The sequence below is a fragment of the Setaria italica genome, chromosome VI (genome assembly GCF_000263155.2).
Source record: "Setaria italica strain Yugu1 chromosome VI, Setaria_italica_v2.0, whole genome shotgun sequence".
NCBI classification, from domain to species: domain Eukaryota; kingdom Viridiplantae; phylum Streptophyta; class Magnoliopsida; order Poales; family Poaceae; genus Setaria; species Setaria italica.
Genome location: NC_028455.1, coordinates 21,572,720 through 21,598,640, shown reverse-complemented (window position 1 = coordinate 21,598,640; position 25,921 = coordinate 21,572,720).

The window sequence follows — 25,921 nt, the reverse complement described above, 5'->3', positions numbered from 1 at the left end:
TTTAATCCGCAGAGCATGGAGAGAATTCATCAGGCAGACAGATCAGGTCAATTCAAAGAAAAACTTACATGGAGATCAGACTTCCCGGTACGTATGAAGTCTGCACATTTTGTACATTCTATAGCATGAATATTTAATAACTTAATTATTTTTCCCCACAACAGTGCTTAAGACAGGAACCTGGGAATGATAATCTATGTGGCTACTATGTCTGTGAGCACATGCACAATTTATTGGGACCCAAGACCAGCAAGGCCACTGAGCACGAATTTAAAGTATGTAAAATAAAACTATTAATAGTTATTTATTTTCTACAATTGTTCGTGTAAAATTCACATATATGTATCCAAATTACAGATGTGGAACATTCAATTGGGACTCTTGAAGAAGGAAAGAGTAGCGGCAATATGTGAAGGTCTCATTGGATTCCTGGTGGACGAGGTGGTAAATCCAAAAGGAGACTTTCATTACGATGGATGAAAATTAGACGCTCCCAGCACCTCGATGGGAAGATCATCGTAGATATATATATATATAGTATGATTGAGTTTGTATATATATGTAATACTTACACTAATTAGATTGGTATATATATATATAGTACGCTAAGAATTGTACAGTATTAGTATAAATACTTGTTTGATTCATTTAAATAATCGTTTGATTTGTTTAAATACTAGTTTGGTTGATTTTATTATAAAAAAAGTCCTCAACTACTAAAGGTTTTAACTAAAGGGGTACGTGAGATATGCACGAAATTATAGGCACCATGCAGGCGCCTGCATGGTATTGTACGCACGCACTTTAGTCCCTATTTGTAAAACAAACCGTGACTAAAGAGGAGACCTTTAGTCCCGGTTTGTAACACCAACCGGGACTAAAGGTGTCTGTCCACCGCCTGGCGTGGCAGCCCCGTTAGTCCTGGTTGGTTTTACAAACCGGGACTAAAGGAGAGTTTTATATCCCGGTTGAGGGACCCGTGATAAAATACCCTCCTTTATCTCGACGGATTAATCCCGGTTGCATTTTCGGGAGATATGCAGTCTACGAACCGGTACTAATACCGAGTTCTCTAGTAGTGCACGGAGCCAATCTGCAGAAATTTCTTCTCCTCAAGCTTGCGTAGATTATTTCCTTTGGAAATCAACATATCTGGCACGACACTAATTGGAGCAGTTAGAACTTTCTTCTCTTCTATTTTCTCACGCAAGTTGGCACCTCTGAATATTTTGTTGCAACTGTTCGGAAAAGTACAGGCAGCTAGCATATGTTTTCCTCTCTTCTTGTGTTGAATTACATATCTTTTCCTGCTGCTCGCGGGTGATTAGGATGCAAGGATTTAGTGTTTTTACCTGCAACTGCAACAAGGTAACATTAGGCCTCCCCATTCTAGATGCTCGGTGGAAATTATATTAGGCGGTATTAATACGCCAAAGAGTAAAGGGATGTCACAACTTAAGAACTCTGCATCTCAGTATTACTTCATCCATTTTATGATCATGCCTGGGTAATACGGTTTCACATTGCCTGACAATGGGTAAATTTAGCTTCAACCTCTTGTATCCTAGCCTCTTTACCAGCAGAACTGTCAGACAGATTTACCTAAAAAGACGATAATCCAAGTTCTTAGTAAACTTACACGAAGTTGCAGAATTTATACCCAACCCCCAAGGTAAAGGAGCATTAGAATCTCAAAACAAAATAAAAATCTAGAGCTTGTTTGGCTGGCTGCCACACGTAATAACATGGAAAATGTGGCAGAAATGGGCATGTAAATAGACGGTGGGCCACATGGAAAATGGGGGCTTGGTGAAACAGAGGCCACTAATAAAAAGTATACATGCTCATATACTTTAGAAAGTGTGTTAATTAAGCAAAGTGTAGTATTTAAGCGGTATAATTGAGCACTGTTCAACATTACAAATTTCAATATTGATAAGATAAACTCTACCAGCATCCTCACATATGAAGCTATATGCTATAGGTGTCAAACCATCCTACAATATTCACATCTTTCATTCACATGAATGAATTTGTAAGGATGGCCATATTCAGTTGTGATGGGAAAAAAACATTATTCATGTAATCATATAACTACATTCACTATGTATATGTCTGTTGAATGGACCGATTACTGAATATATCTTAACAGAGGAGCTCACAATTTTGTCGTAGTAGCTCTGGATGATGCCATCCTTTTCTTTTATTTCAGCATCTCTCTGCTCAATCAAACTCCAGCGACTGACAACTTCGACTTGTGCAGCTCGGAGATTTTAACTTTCAGCCTCTCTACCTCGCCATCCTTAGCAATGTATGCCACCAGCAAACACCAAGTGATCAGTGTCGGTATTTTAGACCGGCAATCCGTCTAGGGGTACCCTAGGTGGTCTTTTGTGCGGTAAGAATCGTCGAGAATTAAGGAATCAATGGTGATGCAAGGAACACGATTTAGACAGGTTCAGGCTGCTAGATCGCGTAATACCCTACGTCCTGTGTGTTGGTTTGTATTGATCTTGGATGAACTAGAGTTGTTGTCTTTGAGGGGGGTCCCTGCCCGCCCTTATATACTCGGGTGGGCAGAGTTACAAGTCCGAGTGCTAGTCGAGTACTGTTGGCGCTAGAAATCGGTCAACCGAATCCCCAGCGTCCGACACACGACCCGGGAGAATCTGCTTAACTCCTGTTCGGGTGATTGCCCTGGTGCGATTCGCGCGGCGTGCCAGCCAATCTAACCTGTTGATTGGCAAGGAAGAATACGTGTCAGGTCCGGAAATCACGATCGGCTAAATTTCCGATCTCGAGAGAGCTTATCAGCGAATCGGCCGATTTGCCGTAATAAAGAAATCGGCTATAAAGCAGCCGATCGCAGTAGCCGTGTAGATAAGAAAATACTGGAATGATCGACACAATGCTATAGTAACAACACTAGGAATAGATCTAATCGGCTATATGTGAAATAAGTGAATTTAATAGCAGAATGTAAAGAAAGCCGAAACCACCGATTCCTAGCTGGATAACTGGTGATAAAACTAGAAAGACAGGTAAAACCTATGATTCTAGTAAATATCGATAACTAGTGAATAAATCTAAACGAAACGACAGCGATGCGCCCGAAGTTAAAGCTTAGAATTTACTCGGTAAACGGAACTTACAAGATCGGCCGGAGATCAAGTTGATGCAGCCCTGCCAACCCGTACGAACTCGTGAAAAAGGAGAAAGTATTTGGCGAAGTCGCCTGCTTGAAAGTAAGTACGAGGAAATAGTAGTTGGTTGTATTGATTTGTTGATGATTACAGATTTACAAAGGTAGCTATTTATAGCCCCGTACAGGTGACTCCTTAACTGACTAGAACTCTATCCCTAATTCAAATAGAAAACGAATATTTACAAGCACGATTCGTACTAGGTTGGTTATTATACACTTCGTGGGCTGATTTCCTCTTCATCCTTCTGATCCTTTTCAAGCCCATACCGGCCCAATTATTCCAGCCCCCTAATCGGCCGATTCCTTATCGGCAAAGGATAACCGATTCGGGAATCAGGCGCGTCCGATCCGAACCCCAAGGGTTAAGCGAGGCAGAAGTCATCGGCCGATCCCGTACTGTAGCATCTGGCCGATCTTGGACTGTAGCGCCAACCAACCGATCTCCAACTGTACTTTCCCATTTCCTCTTTTCTTGGCGCCGATTCCACTGGTGACGAAATCTGGTGTCAACACATGCCCCCCAGTTTCGGAGTAAAACATAGTCTTTTACTTCGAAATTCTTTTCAACTTCTCCTCCGAAACAGCCGCAATGAAAATATCCTTCCGTTTCGCGGTCTTCCAGCTGATGATTGCAATCTTTTCGAAACGGGCGCCCACGACAACCACTACTCCCGAAAAACTCGAAACGCCGGTGCGGTAAAAATTCCATTTTTACCCCTCCTCAGGCGCACTTTAAATAGTAGTTCACCCCACACTTCACCTTCAAGCTCACGTCCTTCTTCTTCCCTCAGCTCTTTCCCTTAGCGCCGAAGCTTCCTAGCGCCATTCTCCTGTTGCTTTTGCTCTTCCCCTCCAATGGCGGCACCTTCAGGCAACTCGCCCGCGCGCAATGCTCCAGAAATGGCGCCTCCGGCGGAAGTGACGACAGCGGTTGCTCCGTCGTCAGAAGAAGGAGCTTCATCGGAGATCCCAATGGCAATCCCCATTGCGGCCTCATCCTCCGCAGCTGCACCGGCGGTCACGCCGACTACTAGGAACTTCACCCCAGAGGTTGTTACCGAATCTTTCCTCTATCGGCAATGCATTTACTTTAGATCTATTTCTTACTTTTGCACCCCCCCTTTCCTTTTTTTAGGCGGTTAGACATCGCATCACCATCCACCTTACGGGAAATCCTGGCCTTATCTGTCTCGGACCCATGGGGAACCCAGATCCAATAGAGCTCATTAATTTAGAAACCCACAGAATCCCCTTCAAACAATCCACCATGGACCTAGATCACTGGTTGGGCACCTTTAGGTCCTGGCCGAATGAAACCCCAGGTTGGAGGGAGTGGTACCAACGGATAGCCGAACCAAAGAGGGTCCTATGGGACGAGCTCAAAATCGGCCAGTGTATCAACCTGTCTTTGTCCCAGATGGAGTGAAATAAACCGTTGGTGATAGCGGCCTCTTACTTTTGGTCTGATGCCCTCAATGCTTTCTTGTTTGGGCATGGACCTATGACTCCCACACTGGCCGATGTAGTTCTGTTGACCGGCCTTGACATTTCCTCCCCGGACACACCTTTCCGCCTCTTAGCCTCAATGTCACATCGGCTGGACACAAGAGGAATCGGTGGGTGGAAAGGATTCATCAGATGCAACAAAAGAGCCGGGTCTGTTGAGAATAGGGAGCACACGGCCTTTTTAATGATGTGGTTAGAAAAACATTTCTTTTGCGGAAGAGCAGCCGACCCATCAACCAACACCCAGGCTTTAGCCGAAGCACTATCGGCAGGAACCCCTGTTCCCCTTGGGAAACACTTACTAGGGGCGGCGTACCACATGCTCCACCAAATCGGCATCAAACTATCCAAGGGGGAACCGATTGGAAATCCAGGCGGACCCTGGTGGTTCATCAATTTATGGCTGAACCTTTATATGAGCAAGATCACTCAGCAGAGGGTGGATCACATGATGTTCCCCAACATTGAATTGGCAGAAGATCCTACCACTCGTCGCCGATGCACCTCTTATGGCGAAGCGGCATTGGCCTTTCCAGGTTGCACGTACTCTGCTACAAAAGTGGCCGAGTACTTCCGATGCTTTTACAACGGCTTTAATGAAGATGCAACCGTCTGGTTTCCTTATCAGCGGGATGACCTAATCTTTGAACTCCCAACTTGCTTCAACTCGACCACTGGCCGATTCGACGAAGAACTCACCGATGAGTTAATCAAGCCAGGAATCCTGCCAGCCAACTTCTTCTCAGGGAAAGATGCCCCCACGTACGAGTTCTACAACCCCTCTGCTGCAGCACGCCAACTCGGCATGGGTCAGCTGCCTATTCAAGTATATTTTGCTGGCCGATCAAGTTCAGAGATGGGCTCACAACAGGCCTGGACTACAGTCGAGTACGAGACCGGATCCTGGACTCCAACACTATTGATCTGAACAACTGGATAGTAGCCCCCTTCGCTGTCCAGCCATTCAAACTTTGGTGGGCCGAATGGAAACAATTCCTCTTCTGCAATTCGGCATCAGCATACTGCAATCTCCTGGATCCAGCCAACATTGACCCAAATGCTGAGGTATTTTCCTTAGCCGATTTTTACTCTTTTTTCAACGTGGCTGAACACTAATGTTTTACTATTTCTTCAGGCTGAGAATCGTGTCCCTCCTACACATAGCCGGAGTGGTCGGCTAATAGAAGATCGTCATCCATACACCGCCTACCCTCTCATCGGCTATGATGCTCCGTCTGTGGACGTGATTGCTGGCCGATCGAAGCAGACACAGAAGAAAGTTACCAAGAAGACCAGCCGCCGAGTCCGGGCCTGTATAGAATCGGCGGATCCTCCCATGCTCGTATTGGCAGAGACTTCGGCCGTGCCACCCCCTCAAGCTACCAGAGATATCGACACTCAAGTCGTTGCACAAGCTGGGGCAGCTGCCGCGTCACTGCTGTTAGAGGCCGTACAGGTAAACTTATGTTTAATCCTTCTGATTGTCATTTTGATATTAATCCTTCTTATCTTAGACTGCACAGAGTGCCCCCATGGACATACAACAATCGACAGCAACCCAATCGGCCATCGATGCGCCCTCGCTTCCATCCGTTGAGGTACAACACAATTTCACCGATCCCCTTAGTATTTGAATAATATGCTTACTCAACCTTCTGACACAGGTCATCGGCATGACAAGCGCTCCTCAACCATTAGCTCCTTCTCAGGAAGCTGGTCCAAGTACAACGCCGATCATCGTGGAGTCCTCCTCTTCTGATGAACCCATGGTACCAGCCCCTGAGCCGAGCACAACGGCTTCCCGAATGCAACTTGAAGAGATTCAATTCAAAGAGGTAAGACATCTTTCAACTTAATTTAGCCGATATGCTTTCACCATCAGCCGATTTATTTTTCTTCTTTACTATTTCCAGGAACAGGACACCCCTAACAACAGCCTCTTCTCTTTTGCGGTCGCCCTCTCTGACGATGAAGAAGTCGCCTCTCGCCAGATCGCCCTGAGCTCCATCCCTGACGACGTCCGAGCCAAGCTTACCAACATCCGATCCCTTCTTCAAGGAGACATCGGCCGATTGGTAGAAGATGCCTCGCCGATTCGGCAGCTCTTTGGCGACGTCAGCGGACGAGTGCCCGAAGAAGCGGAGGAAGCATTGGCGCTGGCCGCATTTATCGAGTCCATGAGGATCCCAGTCTTCAGAGCTCTTCGTCACATGGCCGATCGCGCCAAGCTGGCCAAGACTCGTGAAGAAGAGGACACGTACAAACGTCAAGCTCAAGAGGTGCACCAACGTATTCATTTTCTGGAGGACTCCCGCCTAGGGATTGTCGGTGAGATAGACCGCCTCAAACGCCGAAGGGCAGAGCTTGCCAAGGAAATGGAGCAAGTGACCAAGGCAATCAGCGCCGAAGAGAAAAGGCTCCAAGAACTCCCTTCTATTATTGCCGATTTGAAATAGGAGAGACAGCACTTGGCCCATGAAGCCCTGAAGCTCCACCGTAGCGCGTCAGAAGTCCCCGGATCGGCGGATGAAGACCAACGGGTCTTGGACTCTGCCGATCAGATCCGGCGTCGGGCGATTGCGACCATCGATGCCCTTCTGAGTAATCTGTAAAGGCACTGACTATTTTGTACGAACCTTTAATAACTGCTTTGACCGTCCTTCGCGACGCCTCCTTTATTTATTGCCTTTCTTATTTCCGATAGGACGCACCCTTACCAAATATCCACGCCTCTTTCTCTTATAAATGCCGGCCTAGACTCCCCCTTCCGAGAGTACCAGCTTGGCTTCGGCTTTATTTTCTCACTCGTTCTCGTCGGCGCGACCTTCTATCATGTCTTCGTCGACTTCCTCTTCCTCTGTCAACCAGGTGAAACTCTGGCCTTGATTCCCCTCTCTCTTTTTAATTCTTTGGAAGAGGATGACCCCTTTTAATCTTTCTCTCTTCCAGCCACGGCGTCTTAGCCCCGAGCTCGAACGCGCCATCGAGCTCATACACTCTGATGACCCGTTGTCGTCAGAGGATAAGGATTTAATCAAGGCTCATCGTGATGAACTTCAAGAACACGTCTCTGCGAACGCCCGTCGGGTCTTGGACTTTTTGAATGACAACACCCGCCGGCGACCTCAAGCCGACAGAAGTCATCCGCTTCCTCCACGGGTCATCCTTGAAGATGCGGCGGTAGGAACTTCGCGCCCGGCCATGGATCGGAGCCACCCTTTCCCCCGTCAAGTCGAAGCGGAGGCTTCGATGAAAGAGACAGGAGAAGAGTACATTTGTCATATGATAGAGTTAGGTCGGGCTGAGAGAGAGCGTAAGAAAAAGAATGGCGAGGCTCTAATAGAGATGGACGAAGAGTACATCCGTCTCATGATAGAATTAGGTCGGGCTGAGAACGCAAGAAGAAGAATGGTTAATTATTATTTTTTGTTCTAAGGGCGACTTGTACCTTGTCGGCCGTGTAACCCACCGTCCGTACCGAATGAATACATCGGCCGATTTGGACGATTACATGTTTTTTTTCTAGACGAACCGTTTTGTATCGGTTGTGCCTCGTTGATAGATCGGCTGTGCGCCGTGGCTACTCCTTTATGCTCCGACCCATATACTAGGGTAGTACCTTTTCAAGTACCTTCCGTTCAGAGCCCTAGTAAACTCTTCTCCTTCGATCGTTTCCAAAATATAAGCATTTCCTGGAGCACATCTGCCGATTTTATACGGCCCTTCCCATGTAGGAGACCATTTTCCAAATTTAGGATCTTTCGACGCAATCGGCAACACTAACTTCCAAACCAGGTCCCCAGGGGAAAATTGTTTAACTCTAACCTTCTTATCGTACCACCTGGCTACTTTCTTTTTGTTTTCCTCAATGCTTATCAAAGCTCTCAATCGCTGGCCAGCCAAGTCATCAAGTTCCCTTTTCATGAGTGACGAGTAGTCATCGGCCGTTAGCTGGTCTTGGAGTGAAATGCGCCTTGACCCCGCCCTTGATTCCCATGGTAGCACTGCATTGTGACCGTACACCAATTGATAAGGGGATAACTTGGTGGCCCCATGACAAGCCATCCTGCACGCCCATAGGGCTTCGGTTAAACATATGTGCCATTTCTTTGGTTGCTCCTCTATTTTTCTTTTGATTAACTTAATTATCCCTTTGTTGGAAGACTCGGCCTGACCGTTGGCCTGGGCGTAGTATGGAGAGGAGTTTAACAATTTGATCCCCATATCGGCTGTAAATTTTTCGAATTCCCCCGACGTGAACATTGTTCCCTAATCGGTTGTAATAGTCTGGGGAATGCCGAATCGGTAGACGATATGATCTCTTACGAAGTCGGCCATGATAGCCGATGTTACGGCTCTTAACGGAATTGCTTCCACCCATTTGGTAAAGTAGTCGGTAGCCACCAGAATAAATTTGTGTCCCTTGCTTGATGGTGGATAAATTTGGCCGATAAGGTCTATTCCCCATCCTCTGAATGGCCATGGTTTAATAATGGGATTCATGGCCGATGCGGGTGCACGTTGGACATTCCCAAATTTTTGACAATCCTGGCATCCCTTATAATATTTGAAACAATCTTCGAGGATCGTTGGCCAGTAATACCCATTATTCCTAATCATCCATTTCATCTTATGGGCCGATTGGTGTGCTCCACATACCCCTTCATGGATTTCTCCCATTAGAGTCTTGGCCTCCTCTGTCCCCAGGCATTTGAGTAGGACGCCGTCAATCGTTCGGTAGAACAGGTCATCTTCGAGAAGTACGTACTTAGTAGCATGAAAACGTACTCGTCGTTCCACCTTCTTAGACGGATCTTTCAAGTAGTCCGTAATTTCTTTCCGCCAGTCATCGGCCGCGAGTTCCAGAACCATAGCGCCTAGAATTGGTCGATATCCAGATGCGTGCTGGGCGAGCTTGTTGGCATCCTTGTTGTGGTCCCTTGGGATGTGCTCGATTACTGCCGATTTAAATTCTTTTAAGAGCTGCAGGCAATCTTCGTAATAAATTCTTAGCACATCGTCCTTGCATTCGGACCTCCCTGTTAATTGATCCACAATAAGCATGGAATCCCCGAAGACTTCAACAGAATCGGCCTTGACTTCTCTTAGTAGTTGTAAGCCCTTCAATACAGCCCGGTACTCCGCTTGATTGTTAGTGGCGGTGGCTTCTATTGGCAGAGAAAAATCATAGCTTGCCCCCCGAGGCGATATGAGAACGATGCCGATTCCTGATCCGACCCCACATGACGACCCATCAAAGTATAAAGTCCAAGGCACCGGTTGTACGAAGGTAATCTCTGGTCCGCAGTGTTGGGCGACGAAATCAGCCATGACCTGACCCTTGACGGCTTTTGCCGATTCATACCGTAGGTCGAACTCTGACAAAGCTAAGATCCATTTACCGATCCGTCCTTTCAAGATCGGCAGTGATAGCATGTATTTTACTACGTCGTCCTTGCATACGACCACGCATTCTGCCGACAGTAAATAGTGCCTGAGTTTGGTGCATGAGAAGTAAAGACATAGGCACAATCGCTCCACCGGAGGATATCTTGTTTCAGCGTCCAGAAGTCTTCTACTGACATAATAAATCACTCGTTCCTTTCCTTCGAATTCCTGGACTAGAGCCGACCCAATAGCCTTTTCATCGGCTGATAAGTATAATTTAAATGGCTTACCAGTCTGAGGAGGAACCAATACCGGTGGTGAAACCAAGTACTGCTTGATATCTTCCAATGCTTTGCGTTGCTCCTCCCCCCATATGAACTCCTGGTCAGGCTTCAACTACAACAGTGGTGTGAACGCCTGAATCCACCCAGACAGATTAGATATGAATCTTCTGATGAAATTCACCTTGTCGATTAAAGACTGCAATTCAGTTTTATTCTGCGGTGCCACGACTTTGTTGATAGCCGCTATGGTCTTCCGATTGATTTCTATTCCCCGCTCGTGCACCATGAATCCTAAGAACTGTCCGGCGGATACGCCGAAGGCACATTTATTGGGGTTCATCTTCAGCCCGTGTTTCTTGGTGCACTCTAGCACTCTTCGTAAATCGGCCAGATGCTCTATGTAATTCATACTTAACCACGACGTCATCGATGTAGATTTCTACCAGAATGCCGATGAGTTTGTGAAATATGTAATTCATGGCTCTCTGATTTGTGGCGCTGGCGTTCTTCAAGCCAAAAGTCATCACCACCCACTCGAATAAACCAAGGTGCCCCGGGCATCTGAAGGCCATTTTGGGTATGTCCTCTTCGGCCATAAGTATTTGATTGTACCCAGCGTTTCCATCCATGAAGCTAATAATCTTGTGTCCCGCGGCAGTGTCTATCAGCACATCGGCCATCGGCATGGGGTATCCGTCCATCGGTGTGGCCTGATTAAGATTCCTGAAATCAACGCACACGCGTAACTTTCCGTTCTTTTTGTACACTGGTACAATGTTGGAGATCCATTCGGCATAACGGCATTGCCGAATAAATTTTGCTTCGATTAGCCGAGTTATTTCGGCTTTTATGTCTGGTAGAATTTTAGGATTGCAGCGCCGAGCGGGCTGTTGGTACGGCCGATACCCTGATTTTATGGGTAGCCGATGTTCAACAATAGATCGATCTAAACCGGGCATCTCATGATACTCCCAAGCAAAATAATCCTTAAATTCTCTTAACAAGTTTGTCAACTTACATTTGTATTCTGGGTCTAAATTTGCACTAATATAAGTCGGCCTTGGTTTGGTACCATCGCCTAAGTCTATCATCTCTAGTGAATCGGCCGACGTGAACCCGTGCCCTAGCTTCCCATCTTCTCGGGCGAACTGATCCATTTATTCTGAGTCTTCGGAACCGACTGCTCGGATCGGCTGTAGGCCAAAATCGGTCACCTTCAGGAAATCGGTCTCCCATACTCTGCCGGATATGCACCTGACGGTTTCGCAGCTCCACTGCTGCGTGTCGGCTGCCGCGATGCTGTATGCGGAATCGGCGTTGACTATCTCGATGTTGTCGCCGACTCATTGTACAAGACATTGATGCATTGTTGACGGGATGCAGCAATTTGCGTGTATCCAGTCCCGGCCGAGTAGCATGTTGTAGGATCCCTTGCCATTAATAATAAAGATGGTAGTGGGAAGGGTCTTACTGCCGATGGTGAGGTCGACGAAGAGGGCGCCGCGAGCGGGAGACACGTTGCCTTCGAAGTCTTTGCGCATCATGTCTGTCTTGGTCAAGTCATCATCACTCTTTCCAAGCTTCCGGAGCACGACATATGGCATGATATTGACTGCAGCTCCTCCATCTACCATTAATCTGGTGAGGGGGCGACCGTTGACATGCCCTTTGAGGAACAATGCTTTCAGGTATTGTCATTTGTCATCTTCGGGCTTCTCGAACGTGGCTATCATTGGCTCCAAAGCCAACTGTGCCATCTGCTCTTCTATCGCCGACATATCCTGTCGATCGGCAGGAGTCATGAATTCCATCGGCAGTATGAAAACCATACCGATATCGGCTGCCGATTCATCACCCGCCGATTCGTCGCCCCCTTTATCGTTTCTTTTGGGGTGCCATACCCGAGGCTTGCCTTCCTTCTTGTCCGTCGTGCTCTGTTGTTCCTCTTCCTGCTGCTCCCATTGGCGGAGACGTTGGATCCTTCATTTTTGAGATTTGGTCAATCCATCGGGACACCACCTGGGGTTTATTGGTTTGGCTCCTAACTTGGCGCGTTCCCACTCCGGTTCGCGTCCTAAAGGGTTCTCGTCTGTCACCCGAGCGTCGGCCATCTCTTCAAGCCGACTGTGAACGTTGGCCCTGTTTACTGGCCAGTCGTGTCAATCAAACTTGCCCCCCGGTCTGTCACGGCGTCTGTCTTCTGACCGGTCATATCGGTCACTTCTGCCCCCCAGCCGATCACGCACGGGAGGGCGCTGGTCATCTTGGTCGCGCCAGTTCCTGCTGATCGGTTCTGGTCTTCCGTCTCTGGAGCGAGACCTGTTAAATGGCCGATTACCACGATACGGGCCGTTACATTCTGGGCAATTATCGGCCGAAGGGAGCCTGAGGTTGCTTTCCCAACAGTGGATGAAGAATGGGCACCTCCAGTGATCTTCGTGCCGCCGCATCGCTTCTTCCCGGGATCTTGAGCGTTCATGTTGACGCTGATATTTCTGGAGCAGGAACTGGGAATTAATGCGTGGCTCTTCTGATTCGCCGTCGTCGTCCTCCATCCGCCGCTTTCCCTTGACGTCCTCGGGTGTTGCTTGATTTCTGGGGTCTACGGCACCACTCTTTTTAGCCGATTCGGACGTCAGCACCTTTGTTTGGAGTGAGTTCTTCCCCGTATCAACCATGTTAGTGGGGAAGGGGTGCTGGTCGATCTTCATCGGCTTGGCTGATTTTGTTGGCACTTCAAATTTAAGTCTGCCCTGCTCAATGGCCGACTGTATCTGCTGCCTGAAGATTTTGCACTCATTAGTATCATGGGATGTGGCGTTGTGCCACTTGCAATATTTTATCTTTTTTAGTTGTTCGACAGAAGGTATTGTATGATATGGCGAGAGCTTGATCTGCCCTTCCTGGAGGAGAAGGTCGAAGATTTTATCGGCCTTCATCGTGTCAAAACCGAACGCGTCTGGCTCCTTTTTGCCGAACGGGCATGATATTGGCTTCTTTCCCTTGACCCACTCCGCAAGTCCGACCTCAACGTCTTCTTCGGCCTCCACCTCTTCCAGGAATGCCACTTTCTTTTGGAAATTCCTCCGTGGATCGAAAGAACGTACCTCCTGTCCAGACAATCGGTGGACGATTTGGCTTAAACTCTCAAACTCCTGTGAGGCGTATTTTTCTTTGATGTGGGGCAGGAGGCCTTGAAAGGCTATATCGGCCAGCTGCGCGTCGTTTAGAGCTAGGGAATAGCACTTGTTCCTGATTTCCCGAAACCTCTGTACATATGAGGATATCGGCTCGTCGCTTCTCTGCTTGAGGCTGGTCAAATCGGACAGCTTCATCTCATGTACCCCGGCGTAGAAGTATTTATGAAACTGTCTTTCCAAATCGGCCCATGTAATAATCGAATTCGGCGGTAAAGTCGTGAACCACTGGAAGGCCGATCCGGACAAGGATGATGAGAATAGCCGCACTCGTAGAGCATCTTGTGTGGCCGCTTCTCCGCATTGGATGATAAATCTATTCACGTGCTCCACGGTTGAAGTGTCATCCATCCCCGAGAACTTGGTGAAGTCAGGCACTTTATACCGATGGGGAAACAGTAGTAGATCGTATGTAGACGGGTATGGTGTCCTATAGGTGTAAGTTTGTACCTTCGGCTTCAAGCCGAATTGTTCCTGAATCACCTCTGCAATACGTGCCGACCAATCCGGTTGTTGCTGGTGAACCGTCGGCTGAGATATTGGCACGTGCTGGTATACCGGAGGTGGAATGGTCTGATGCTGAGTGAAAGCAGGGGGCATCTGAGTGAAAGCCAACTGTGTATTCAGGGTCGGCTGTTTGAATGAGCCACTCGTTTCATCATATAGTACGAGCTCTGCTGTTTTACTCATCTCTGGTGCAACAGGCTGGTACGGCGGCATGGTTGGTCGAGTGGCCGCTTAGAAAGACGCCTGGAATTGGGGACTTCCCTGACCGGCCGATTGATCCTGAACCGTCGTAGCTGATGATGCCCCCCAAGGCGATGGGCTAACTGGAGGGAACGGCGCAGAGGACAGCTGGACGGGGTGTGGCTGAAAGTGTTGTGTGCCACCATACCCCATAGGAACCGATGATGATGAAGCACCTGTACCCCCAACAGAAAATTGGATCTGCTGAGAAACCGAATTCAAATAAGCCTTGTTCGGTGGAATCGGCTGAGTATATACCGGTCCCCTGTATCCTTGAGGTACCCCACTAGCGAAGGAGTTGACAACGGCATTGTACACCGTATTTGCAAGCACCGGGGATTGATCAATGAAGGCGTGATAAACGGACTGTTGGACCATATCGGCCATCTTGTCCGAGTCCTCAGAGATTGTGATCTGGCGGGAAGTTGGAAACGGAGACTTCTTGATAGTTTCCCCGCTTCTGGAGCGACTGAAAGACTGCAGGCAAGCTTTCCGGAACTGTGTCGTATGCTTATCCAGTTCTTCCTTCTGGTCGTCCTTTAGATCTGCTTCCGTCACTTCGATGACGTTATCTTCGGAGACTTCAGCAGCTTTCGACATGGCGGCGGTTGTATTCGTCCCACCAGGCGTGCCAAAAGTGTGTTGGCGCTAGAAATCGGTCAACCGAATCCCCAGTGTCCGACACACGACCCGGGAGAATCTGCTTAACTCCTGTTCGGGTGATTGCCCTGGTGCGATTCGCGCGGCGTGCCAGCCAATCTGACCTGTTGATTGGCAAGGAAGAATACGTGTCAGGTCCGGAAATCACGATCGGCTAAATTTCCGATCTCGAGAGAGCTTATCAGCGAATCGGCCGATTTGCCGTAATAAAGAAATCGGCTATAAAGCAGCCGATCGCAGTAGCCGTGTAGATAAGAAAATACTGGAATGATCGACACAATGCTATAGTAACAACACTAGGAATAGATCTAATCGGCTATATGTGAAATAAGTGAATTTAATAGCAGAATGTAAAGAAAGCCGAAACCACCGATTCCTAGCTGGATAACTGGTGATAAAACTAGAAAGACAGGTAAAACCTATGATTCTAGTAAATATCGATAACTAGTGAATAAATCTAAACGAAACGACAGCGATGCGCCCAAAGTTAAAGCTTAGAATTTACTCGGTAAACGGAACTTACAAGATCGGCCGGAGATCAAGTTGATGCAGCCCTGCCAACCCGTACGAACTCGTGAAAAAGGAGAAAGTATTTGGCGAAGTCGCCTGCTCGAAAGTAAGTACGAGGAAATAGTAGTTGGTTGTATTGATTTGTTGATGATTACAGATTTACAAAGGTAGCTATTTATAGCCCCGTACAGGTGACTCCTTAACTGACTAGAACTCTATCCCTAATTCAAATAGAAAATGAATATTTACAAGCACGATTCGTACTAGGTTGGTTATTATACACTTCGTGGGCTGATTTCCTCTTCATCCTTCTGATCCTTTTCAAGCCCATACCGGCCCAATTATTCCAGCCCCCTAATCGGTCGATTCCTTATCGGCAAAGGATAACCGATTCAGGAATCAGGCGCGTCCGATCCGAACCCCAAGGGTTAAGCGAGGCAGAAGTCATCGGCCGATCCCGTACTGTAGCATCTGGCCGATCTTGGACTGTAGCGCTAACCAACCGATCTCCAACTGTACTTTCCCATTTCCTCTTTTCTTGGCGCCGATTCCACTGGTGACGAAATCTGGCGTCAACAAGTACAATTATAGAGTTCTACTCGGTAAGGCCCGAGTAGTTTTCCATATGCATACTTGACTAGTCCGAGTGGGATACGCCTATCCCTTGTCCTGATCATATCCGAGTACGCCCCTTAGTGGGCCGTCCAAGGTCTACTCGTGGGCCTGGGGTGCATGCCCGACAAGCCCCCGAGTACTTTGTAGTCGTGCGCTGCAGTCTTGGGCACTGCAGGCGCTATCCGAGTAGTTCGTCGTAGAGGTTGTGGACCGAAGTGCTCGAGTACTGTCGCGTGGCTGGAAGGTACTCTTCTTGTTCCTTCGAGTTGTTTCTGTTCTAAGAATTTTTATATGGTAGTGCGATGTCAATCGCACTCCATGTGGAGTAGCCCCCGAGCCTTAGGTTGAGTCGAAGAGTCAGGCTTAGGGTCAAACCAGCTTTTTGTTTGTTTTACCCTTGGAAATCTTGAAAAAAAGAAAAAACTGACCATCGGGTACGGTACTCAAGCCCCTGAGCACTTAGGCGATCTTTGTCGTTGAAGTGGTCAGCAATCCATTCAAAAGAGTAGCCGTTGAGTGTTTAAGGTGATTAATCTGCAATTAATCTGTTTAAAATCTGTCCGTTGCGTAACTAACGCGTGGAAACTGGAGCTGGCGGAGATAAAATTGGAGAGCCCCCTTTCGGTTAGATTTACACCGTACGGTGATCAGATCTGTTTTTCTTCTTCCCCTGCTCTCCTGCTCCACATCTGCGCCGCTGCAAGTGCCGCCGCCACCACTGCCACCCCTTGAGAAAGATCTGAGAGTGAGTGCCGTTTTAGCCTGAGGTTGAGTCCGTCAGATGCGCACCAAGAAGATCGGCAAGAAACCCGAGAAGACCCAGGGCAAGGCTCCGGCGACGGGCAAGGTGAAGTCCAAGAAGGGGAAAGAATTGGTGCTGCCGACGCCGAAGGTGGGGCTGACGATCCAGACTGCGTCGCCACCGCCTAGAGCAACGTGGCAACATTCAGTGATGAAGGAGGAAGCCGTGCAAGCACTGGTTGATGTGAAGCTTCTGCAGCCAAAGGCAATTCTTCAGTGGCGCCCCGCATTTCCAAATGCGTGGTAATTTGAGGAACATCCAGGCGAGACAGTGATGCTCGCGCACTTTGTGGAGAGAGGGTTGGCAGTGCCCACCTCCGACTTCTTCAGAGGTATTCTCGACTACTACAAGCTTTAACTTGTGCATTTGAACCCCAATGGTGTACTGCATATGTCTATTTTTGTACACCTCTGCGAAGTGTATTTGGGAGTTCCTCCAAGTCTCGAGTTGTTTAGGAAACTGTTCCGCTGTAAGCCACAGCCTAGTGTCCATAGAACAGAAGTCTTTGGAGGCACCGGGTTCCAACTCAGGAACTCGGGCGCATACATTGAGTATAACTTGACTGACTCCCATGGGGAGTGGAAAAAGAGGTGGTTCTACATTGGTAATCATAATCCTCACTTGCCTGTGGTGACTGGTCACGCGCCCAAGCACGTAGAAAACTGGGTGAGCGAACCCGAAGACACCCCCGAGCTCGATCACCTGATGCAGCATATTACCGAGTTGAAGGTACTCGATCTAACTGGAATCAATGTGGCGGCCAGCTTTCTGAAGAGAAGAGTCCAGCCGCTTCAAAAACGTGCTCACTCGGGGAGTGAGCACACAGGTCTTAAGGATCCATCGCGTATGTCCGATGAGGATATATCCAATGATGATGTAGAGGCGCTGCTGGCCAAGTTCTTCAGGAACTATCAGGGAGTACCAGTAATCCCTGTGGCTCTTCGTCAGTACGACGCCTGGTATGAGCCAGAAGTGGTATGTCCTTGCACCTGACTTGTTCTTTTTGGCTTGTGATATTTGTTGTTAATGTCGACTTGTTTTTTGTAGTCTCGAGTTCTTGTCGGCTACTTGGCGCAGTCGGAAGAAGACTCAGGAACTGTTGCTGAGGAGTCAGAGGACGAACCCTCTCCTCCTGTGAAGAAACACAGAGTAGTCCGCAAGATGTTTGCGGCTAAGTCTGCTTCAACCCCTAAGAAGTCTCGCAGTACCAAGGTATGTAGTCGTGAACTCATCTGTAACTGATGAATTTTTACTTGCTATTGTTGTGACTAAATTGTCTTTATCATAAAGGTTGTTGATACGACCTTTGGTGATAATGAGGCTGCTTCTGAAGAAGTAGTCGTGACCGACCCGGACGTCAGTAATGTATCTGTTGACATGGTGAAGGCGCCATAAACAAAAGTTGCAGTAGCCCCCGAGCTATCCGCACCGGCTTCGTCGGCTGCCACGCTACCCGTTACTGACCAGGCGGTCCTAGGGTTGCCCGCTGGAGCAGTGGGTGTTGCAAAGGAGGTGTCGCCAGTACTCGCTACTGGTTCTTTGCTGTCCAATGTGATCGCTAGTGGTAAGCATTCTGCCCCGGCCAGCTTCATTTGTCCGAGTTGAATCGTAGTCTTGACCTTTGCTTTACAGGTCTTGGCGAGGAGACAGCGTTGGCGGCTGTTCCTGCGGCGCAAACTACTCGACCACCTGTTGTCGAGAAGAAACATGTGCGGTTTCCGCCACGCTCAACTCGGTGAGCTTGCTTAGCCGGTGTATATCTTTAAGTTGTCTTGAAATCGTATAATGACGTTTCTTGATGCAGGGATGCGGAGGAAACTATCCCTGTGGAGACAAGGGTAGAGTCGAATCCCCCGACTACATTTTCGGCTCCCTTGGAAGATTTAATTGTTGAGGAAGTACCCGAAGTCAACGCCGGTCGTCTTGGAGCTACTATGTCCATGCTCCAAGACGTCATCCGTTCGGTGGAAGTTCCCGCCGCCGCGTCAGGTTCAGGAAGTGCTTCCTTATCAACATCCACTGGCAAATCGCTGGTTGTAGTGGGTGTCGAAAAAGTAAAAGAGGCAACTGCTTCAGGTATGTTTCTGTAGTCTTGTTATTGTAGTCATAGCAAGCAGTTGACTGATGATAAATGTTGTACGTGCCGCCTTGGGTACAACTCCTCATCTTGCGGAGAGTACTCAAAGACCAGTGCTTAGCCTGCCATCTGACTCAGGGTTCCAGAGGGCCATCGATGTTTTCCGGAGCTTCCAGGTGAATTGCCTTTGAATTGTCACACAGATCGAGGAATTGGGAGGTTTTTAACTGACCGTATCGCCTTGCATACTCAGACCCTTTCAGGAACGAAGTCATCAACTGGAGCAGGAATGTGCCTGACTGACGGAAGCTCTGAGGGTTCACGAGGTTGGAGCGAAGTCTTTTACTGTGGAACGCACGGATCACGCAGTCCTACAGCAAAAACTGGAGAGCCGCTACAAGTCGCTGAACAAAAAGTATCAAGGTGAGTACTTTGCATACTCCGAGTATGTTTGATTGTAGTCAGCTATGGTTGAACTTGTTTGTCTTGTAGAGCTCAAGAAGCAAGAGGCGGCTGCAAGGAGCCAAGTCCTCGACTGGAGAAACGCGCACGACCGAGTGGCGGATGAGGCTGAACGTCTTCGGGCCGCGCTGACGGAAGCACAGGCTGCTTGTGAGCATCAGCGGGACAGAAAGATGCAGAATGGCGTGATGCTTGCCATGGCCATGGTGGCATGCAGGGATCATGCTCAGACCCTGGGAAGACTCCGAGGTGAACTCCAAGAGCTAACTGTAGCAGCTGAAGACTTGGTAAACGCCATAGCCCCCGTGGAAAAAGGCGCAGGGCCGCAGTCACTAGTCGAGCGATTGAAGGCTGCCCCGAGTAAAGTGGCGGGACTCTGCAAAGCTGTTTGCAAACAGGTCCTTGTAGTCGTGAAGTCCTACTACCCGAGGGCAGACTTGGCGGCGGCTGGTGACGGCGTGGCTCGCAACTGCACAGAAGAAGCATATGCGCAGTTTCTAGAGGAGGCGGAGCCTATTCGCGTCGAAGATGTCGGAGTTTGTCTCTCCAGAAGAGCCTTGAGCATTTTATGTACTCTTGAATCTGTGTCGAGTACTTTGAACAATACTTTGACAAATGAATGTTTGCCCATTGTCTTGTTGTGTGAAGTTATTGTCTTGCGAAGAGTAGTTTTACTCTGTTTTGTCCGACCCAAAGTCCTGTGGTCAGCTAAGCTCGACCCTTTGGGGGAGGAGCTCCTCCTTGCCCGACCCTAAGTCCTGGGGTCCGCCAAGCCCGACCCTTTGGGGGAGGAACTCCGCCTCGCCTGACCCTGAGTCCTGGGGTCGGCTAAGCTCGACCCTTTGGGGGAGGAGCTCCACCTCCCCCGACCCTGAGTCCTGGGGTCGGGTGCGCCCGACCCCTAAGCAGAGGGTCGGAGTATTCCAAGCCCCCGAGATGTAGGTCGTGCTTGGATTAGAGTAGTGCTGGGTTTTGAGTAGTCACAATGCTGTCGAGTACTCTACTTTTGAGGGTACATAGGTGTATGGTGCTTTTTGGTCCTTTGCGGATGCACGGGTGTACTGTACTCTTTTGTCCTTTGTGGCATAAGTGTCTTCACGTGGGCAGAGTCAGAAGTCATCAGACTGCATTGATCACGTGCGCATAGCAACTCTTGGGTAGGTGGTAGTTGCAGCTCTCGGCTATAAATAGATCCATCTGGAGGTCGACCCAAACCAAGTTTGCTGAGTAGCGATGGATCATCTTCGGTTGCTTTTGTTTGAGTGTAGAGAGCCATCAAAGAGTGCACCGGTGCTAGAAGATTCCTCGTAGATTGAGGCCACCTTCCCTCCACAGACTCCTGCGCTCGTAGGGATAGCCGCGATGCTAGAAGAATCCTCGTAGGAGGTTTCATCGCGCGCCTCATCTTGCAGCTCGTGATCCAGTGGAGTACGCGCTGGAACTCGCGGGTGATAGGTGATGAGTGTCGCGGTCTTTATCCCGCTCTCTTAGAGGTGGAGGTGTGGTCGTAGAGTGGATTGACTCCGCAAGGCTAGCAAAAGAGCAGCCTTGGTTCCCTCTAGGCGCGTTGCGCCGGATTCATCGTTGCCACTGTCAAGGCAGTGGCAATGCAGGAGTTCCTGGCATTGCCTTGGGTAGAGGACCTGGATATGGCTGTGTTTTGCGCAGTTTCCTTGCGTGTAGTCCCTTCCCGTTGTAGTCGGCAGACTTGAGTGGCTTTGTAATATAGTAAAAGCCTAAGGCTTAAATGCAGCCCGCCAGTAGGCAGTTGCTTGTAGTTCTTGTGTATTCCGAGTACTTGTACTTGTATATGACTTGATGATGTATCTTCGATTCCGAGTAAAGAATCACTCGATGGAAATTGTGCCATGGCAGTGATCCTTGTTGAGTTGATAATGCTTGTGTCAAGACTAATGTATCTAAAAGCTAGTAGTCAAGTAGTCATCCGGAGTTGTTGCCTCGAAGCAATCACTCGGGTGGTGCTATGGGTAGTAGCGACAAAGGTGTTCTATATTCCAAGAGTTTGGCACTTGTTCTCCTGAGAGCTCTTGCAATCTGTAAGATCCATGTCCGGTAACCTTTGATATGATGTAAGAACCTTCCCATGGTGAATTGAGTTTATGCAACCTTGTTGTGTCTTGGATTTGTTTGAGGACCATATCTCCCACGTTGAAAGATCTTTCCTTGACGTTGCGGTCGTGGTAACGCCTTAAACCGTCAAGGTATCTGGCAGATTGCACTAGTGCTGCGCATCTTGTTTCTTCTAGACTGTCTATATCTGTTCGTCTTGTTTCTTCTGCCAGTTCTTCATCATATTGTTCAACTGATGGTGATTGCCACATGATGTCGGTGGGTCGTATGGCTTTCGAGCCGTATACGAGGAAATAGGGTGATAACACGGTAGTCTTGTATGGTTGGGTACGTAGGCCCCACAGAGCATTGGGTAGCTCTTTGAGCCATTTGCCGCCTTTGGTGTTGCCAACGTCATGTAGTCTCTTCTTCAGGGCATCGAGTATCATGCCATTAGCACGCTCGACTTGTTCGTTAGCTCGCGGGTGAGCGACCGAGACATAGCGGACGTCGATGCCGCTATTCTCGCAGTATTCCCAAAAGTCGTGGTTGTTGAAGTTTGACCCTAGGTCTGTGATAATTCTATTGGGGAAACCGTAGCGGTGTACGATTTCGTCCAAAAAGTCGAGGACCCGATCTTCCTTGGGGCAAGTAACTGGTTTGACCTCGATCCACTTGGTGAATTTGTCGATTGCCACGAGTACTCGGTTGAATCCTCTTGGCGTAGTTGGTAACGGTCCTATCATGTCGAGCCCCCAACAGGCAAACGGCCATGTTGAAGGTATTGTGACTAGCTTGTAGGCCGGTACATGTTGCTGTTTGGTGAAGAATTGACAACCTTTGCATTTCTGAACTAGTTGTTTAGCATCGGCCAGAGCCATTGGCCAGTAGAAGCCTGCTCTGAAAGCCTTGCCAACTATTGTCCTCGAAGAGGCGTGGTTGCCATAGATTCCTTTGTGAATTTCCTCTAAGATTTCTTGGCCGTCTTCCCGGGTAACGCACTTCATGAGTACTCCAGATGATGCACCTTTTCTGTAGAGCTTGTCTCCGACTAGAACGTAATTTTTTACTCGCCGGGAGATTTGTTCAGCCTTATTTTTGTCGGATGGTAACTGGTGATCTTTGATGTAGTCGATGAAGGGTGTCCTCCAGTCGACTTCTATCATCATGATTTCATGAAAGAAATCAGCAGTCTAGACCGCTGGCGGTGTGACTTGGTCAGATATGGACAGTTTGCGCAGTTCGTGTACGAAAATTCCTACTGGAACCTCTGCACGGGTTGAGCCCATTTTGGATAAGATGTTAGCGGCAATGTTGTTGTCGCGGACAATGTGATGAAATTCCAAGCCTGAGAACTTGTTTTCCAGCTTACGGACTTCTTTGCAGTAAGTGTTCATGTTGTCCTTGTTCCTGTCCCACACGTACGTAGTAGTGCTTCGTACTCGGCTTCGCTGTTAGATGCTTCCCAGAATATTTGCAGTACGTATTTGAGCTGGTCTCCCCTGGGGGAGATGAGTAATACGCCTGCGCCGGCCCCTTCAAGTTTGAGGGACCCGTCAAAGTACATTACCCAGTGTTCTGGCCGTTCAACTGGTGTTGGTACTTGATTTTTAGTCCTTTCAGCTACGAAGTCGACCAAAGCTTAAGATTTGATAGCTGTCCTTGGCTTGAAGTCCAAGGTGAGAGCTCCGAGTTCAACTACCCATTTGGAGATTCTACCCGTGGCGTCTCTGTTGTGAAGAATTTCGCCGAGCGGGAAGTCAGAGATGACTGTGATGTTGTGCTCTTGGAAGTAATGGCGCAGTTTCCGGGAAGTGAGCAAAATTGCATATAAGAGCTTTTGTATCGGTGAATACCGAGTTTTGGAGTCCGAGAGTACATCGCTAATGAAGTAGACAGGTTGTTGGACCTTGTAAGCGTGGCCCGGTTCAGACCGTTCGACTACTATTGCCGTGCTGACGACATGAGTAGTAGCTGATATGTATAGGATCAAGTCTTCGTTCGGAGAAGGAGCGGTGAGTACAGGAGGCTTTGACAGAAAGTCTTTGAGTTGTGTTAGTGCCTTGCCTGTCTCTTCCGTCCATTTGAACTTGTCCTGGCGTTTGAGAAGCTTAAAGAAGGGTAGTCCCCGTTCTCCAAGTCTCGAGATGAACCGGTTGAGAGCGGCCATGCAGCCTATGAGTTTCTGCACATCCTTAATGTTAGCTGGTGCCTGCACATTTGTGATGGCATATATTTTTTCCGGGTTGGCCTCAATGCCGCGTTCGCTAATGATGAACCCGAGTAGTTTGCTGGAAGGTACTCCAAAGACGCACTTAGTAGGATTGAGTTTCCATCGGAAAGCGCATAGACTAGAGAAAGTTTCCTCCAAGTCCGCAATGAGTTCCTCCTAGTTTCTTATTTTGACGACTACGTCGTCGACATAAGCTTCAACATTGCGATGAAGCTGCTTCTCGAAGCACATCTGGATAGCTCGTTGATAGGTTGCCCCTGCATTTTTTAGTCCGAAGGACATTGTTTTGTAGCAGAAAGCTCTGAAAGGCGTGATGAACGTTGTTTTGGCTTGATCTTCTTCTTTGAGGCTTATCTGATGATAGCCAGAGTAGCAGTCGAGAAAGCATAGTAAGGCGCACCCAGCAGTGGAATCAACCACTTGATCAATCCTGGGTAGCCCGAAAGGGTCTTTTGGGCAGTGTTTGTTGAGGTCGGTGTAGTCGACACACATTCTCCACTCGTTGTTTTTCTTACGAACGAGCACAGGGTTGGTGAGCCAGTCAGGGTGAAAGACTTCTTTGATGAACCCTGTCGCGAGTAGATTGGCTAACTCTTTTTTGATTGCCTCTCGTCTGTCTTGAGCGAAACGGCGAAGTCATTGTTGTTTTGGAGTAGCCTTGGGATCAACATTTAGAGAATGCTCAATCAGCTCCTTGGGCACACCTGGCATGTCAGCCGGTTTCCAAGCAAAGATATCGTGGTTAGCCCGAAGTTAGCTGACGAGTGCGAATTCAAAGGTACGGTAGCGTTCCTTAGTTCCAAAGGTAACTGGAAGGACAACTTGTCCTAGTGGTATAGCCGCATTTCCGGGCACGATACCGTAGAAAGGTGAATCTGTTGGAGTAAGCATTTCAGTGACGTCGAGGCACATCTTCCTCAATGTCTTGGCGAAAATAACGTTGAGTCCACTTCCGCCGTCGATGAGTACTTTGGTTAACTTTGAGCCTGCCACAACCGGATCGAGTACTAGGGGGAAACGGCCTGGTTCTAAGAACTTGATTCATTGGTCCTTTCTGCTGAAGGAAATGGGCACTTCTAACCATTTTAGCAGTGTTGGATCCGTTGGTTCAATGGCCATGATCTCCCTGAGTACGAGTTTGTTGGCTCGCTTGGATGCGGTGCCTCGAATACCGCCGAAGATGACGTTGACAGTTTTTGAGGCGGTCTGGATGTCACCTTCTTCGTCTTCGTCATTGTTGACTTTGTTCTTGCCCTTATCTTTTTTCTTGGTGTACTCTTCAGGGGGTGGTGGTGCGGGTAAGTCTTGCATTACTCGGCGCATGCTGTAGCAGTCTATGGCCGAGTGCTTGCTAGTCGGGTGCCATGGGCACTGCTTTTTGAGTAGCTCGGTGAAGGTTGGACCGCCGTCGTGTTTACGGGATCCCTTTTTCCTAGAGTTTGTCATGGCGGCAACAGTGTTGTCGGGCTTCCTTTTGTCGTCGTGTCGCGTCCACGGTTACGGTGGGAGCCAAAACGTTCTCACTCTTTGTCTTCTTCATCCGCCCACTGCTGTACCATGACTTTGAGGTCTTTGACATTAGCTGGTCATCGGCGACCGAAGCCTTGGTATGTTCGTCGATCGTAGAGTCCATTCTGGAAGCACTTGATGACGTCTGTTTCTGAGATGTCAACTATGGTAGCCTTCTTTTCGAAGAAGCGTCGCAGATAGTCGCGTAAGGTCTCGCCTTCTTTTTGCTTAATTTGACTTAAGTCAATCTTGTTGCCTGGTCTAGCCATGGAGCCGGCGAAGTTGTTGGTGAAAGCCTTTGTCAAGTCTGCCCCAGAGTCAATGGACTTGGGTTTGAGTGACTCAAGCTAGGTCAGTGGTGCGGGTTCCATGCATATGAGGAAGTGGATAACTTTGGTGTCGTTATTGCCCCCTCCTGCTTGGATGGCTAGCGAGTAGCATCGTAGCCATTGAATTGGGTCTTGTTTGCCATCATACTTGGTGATTCCAGTTGGCTTAAACTTCTCGGGTAGTTTTGTTTTTATTACCCGGTTTGTGAAAGCAGGAAAATGGTTGTAGTTGTCGACTTCTCGTTCGCGCTGACTGTTGAGGATTTCTCGCAGATCACTAAAGATGGACACTTCGTGGTTCTTCCGAGTAGGGCGAATGCTTTTTAC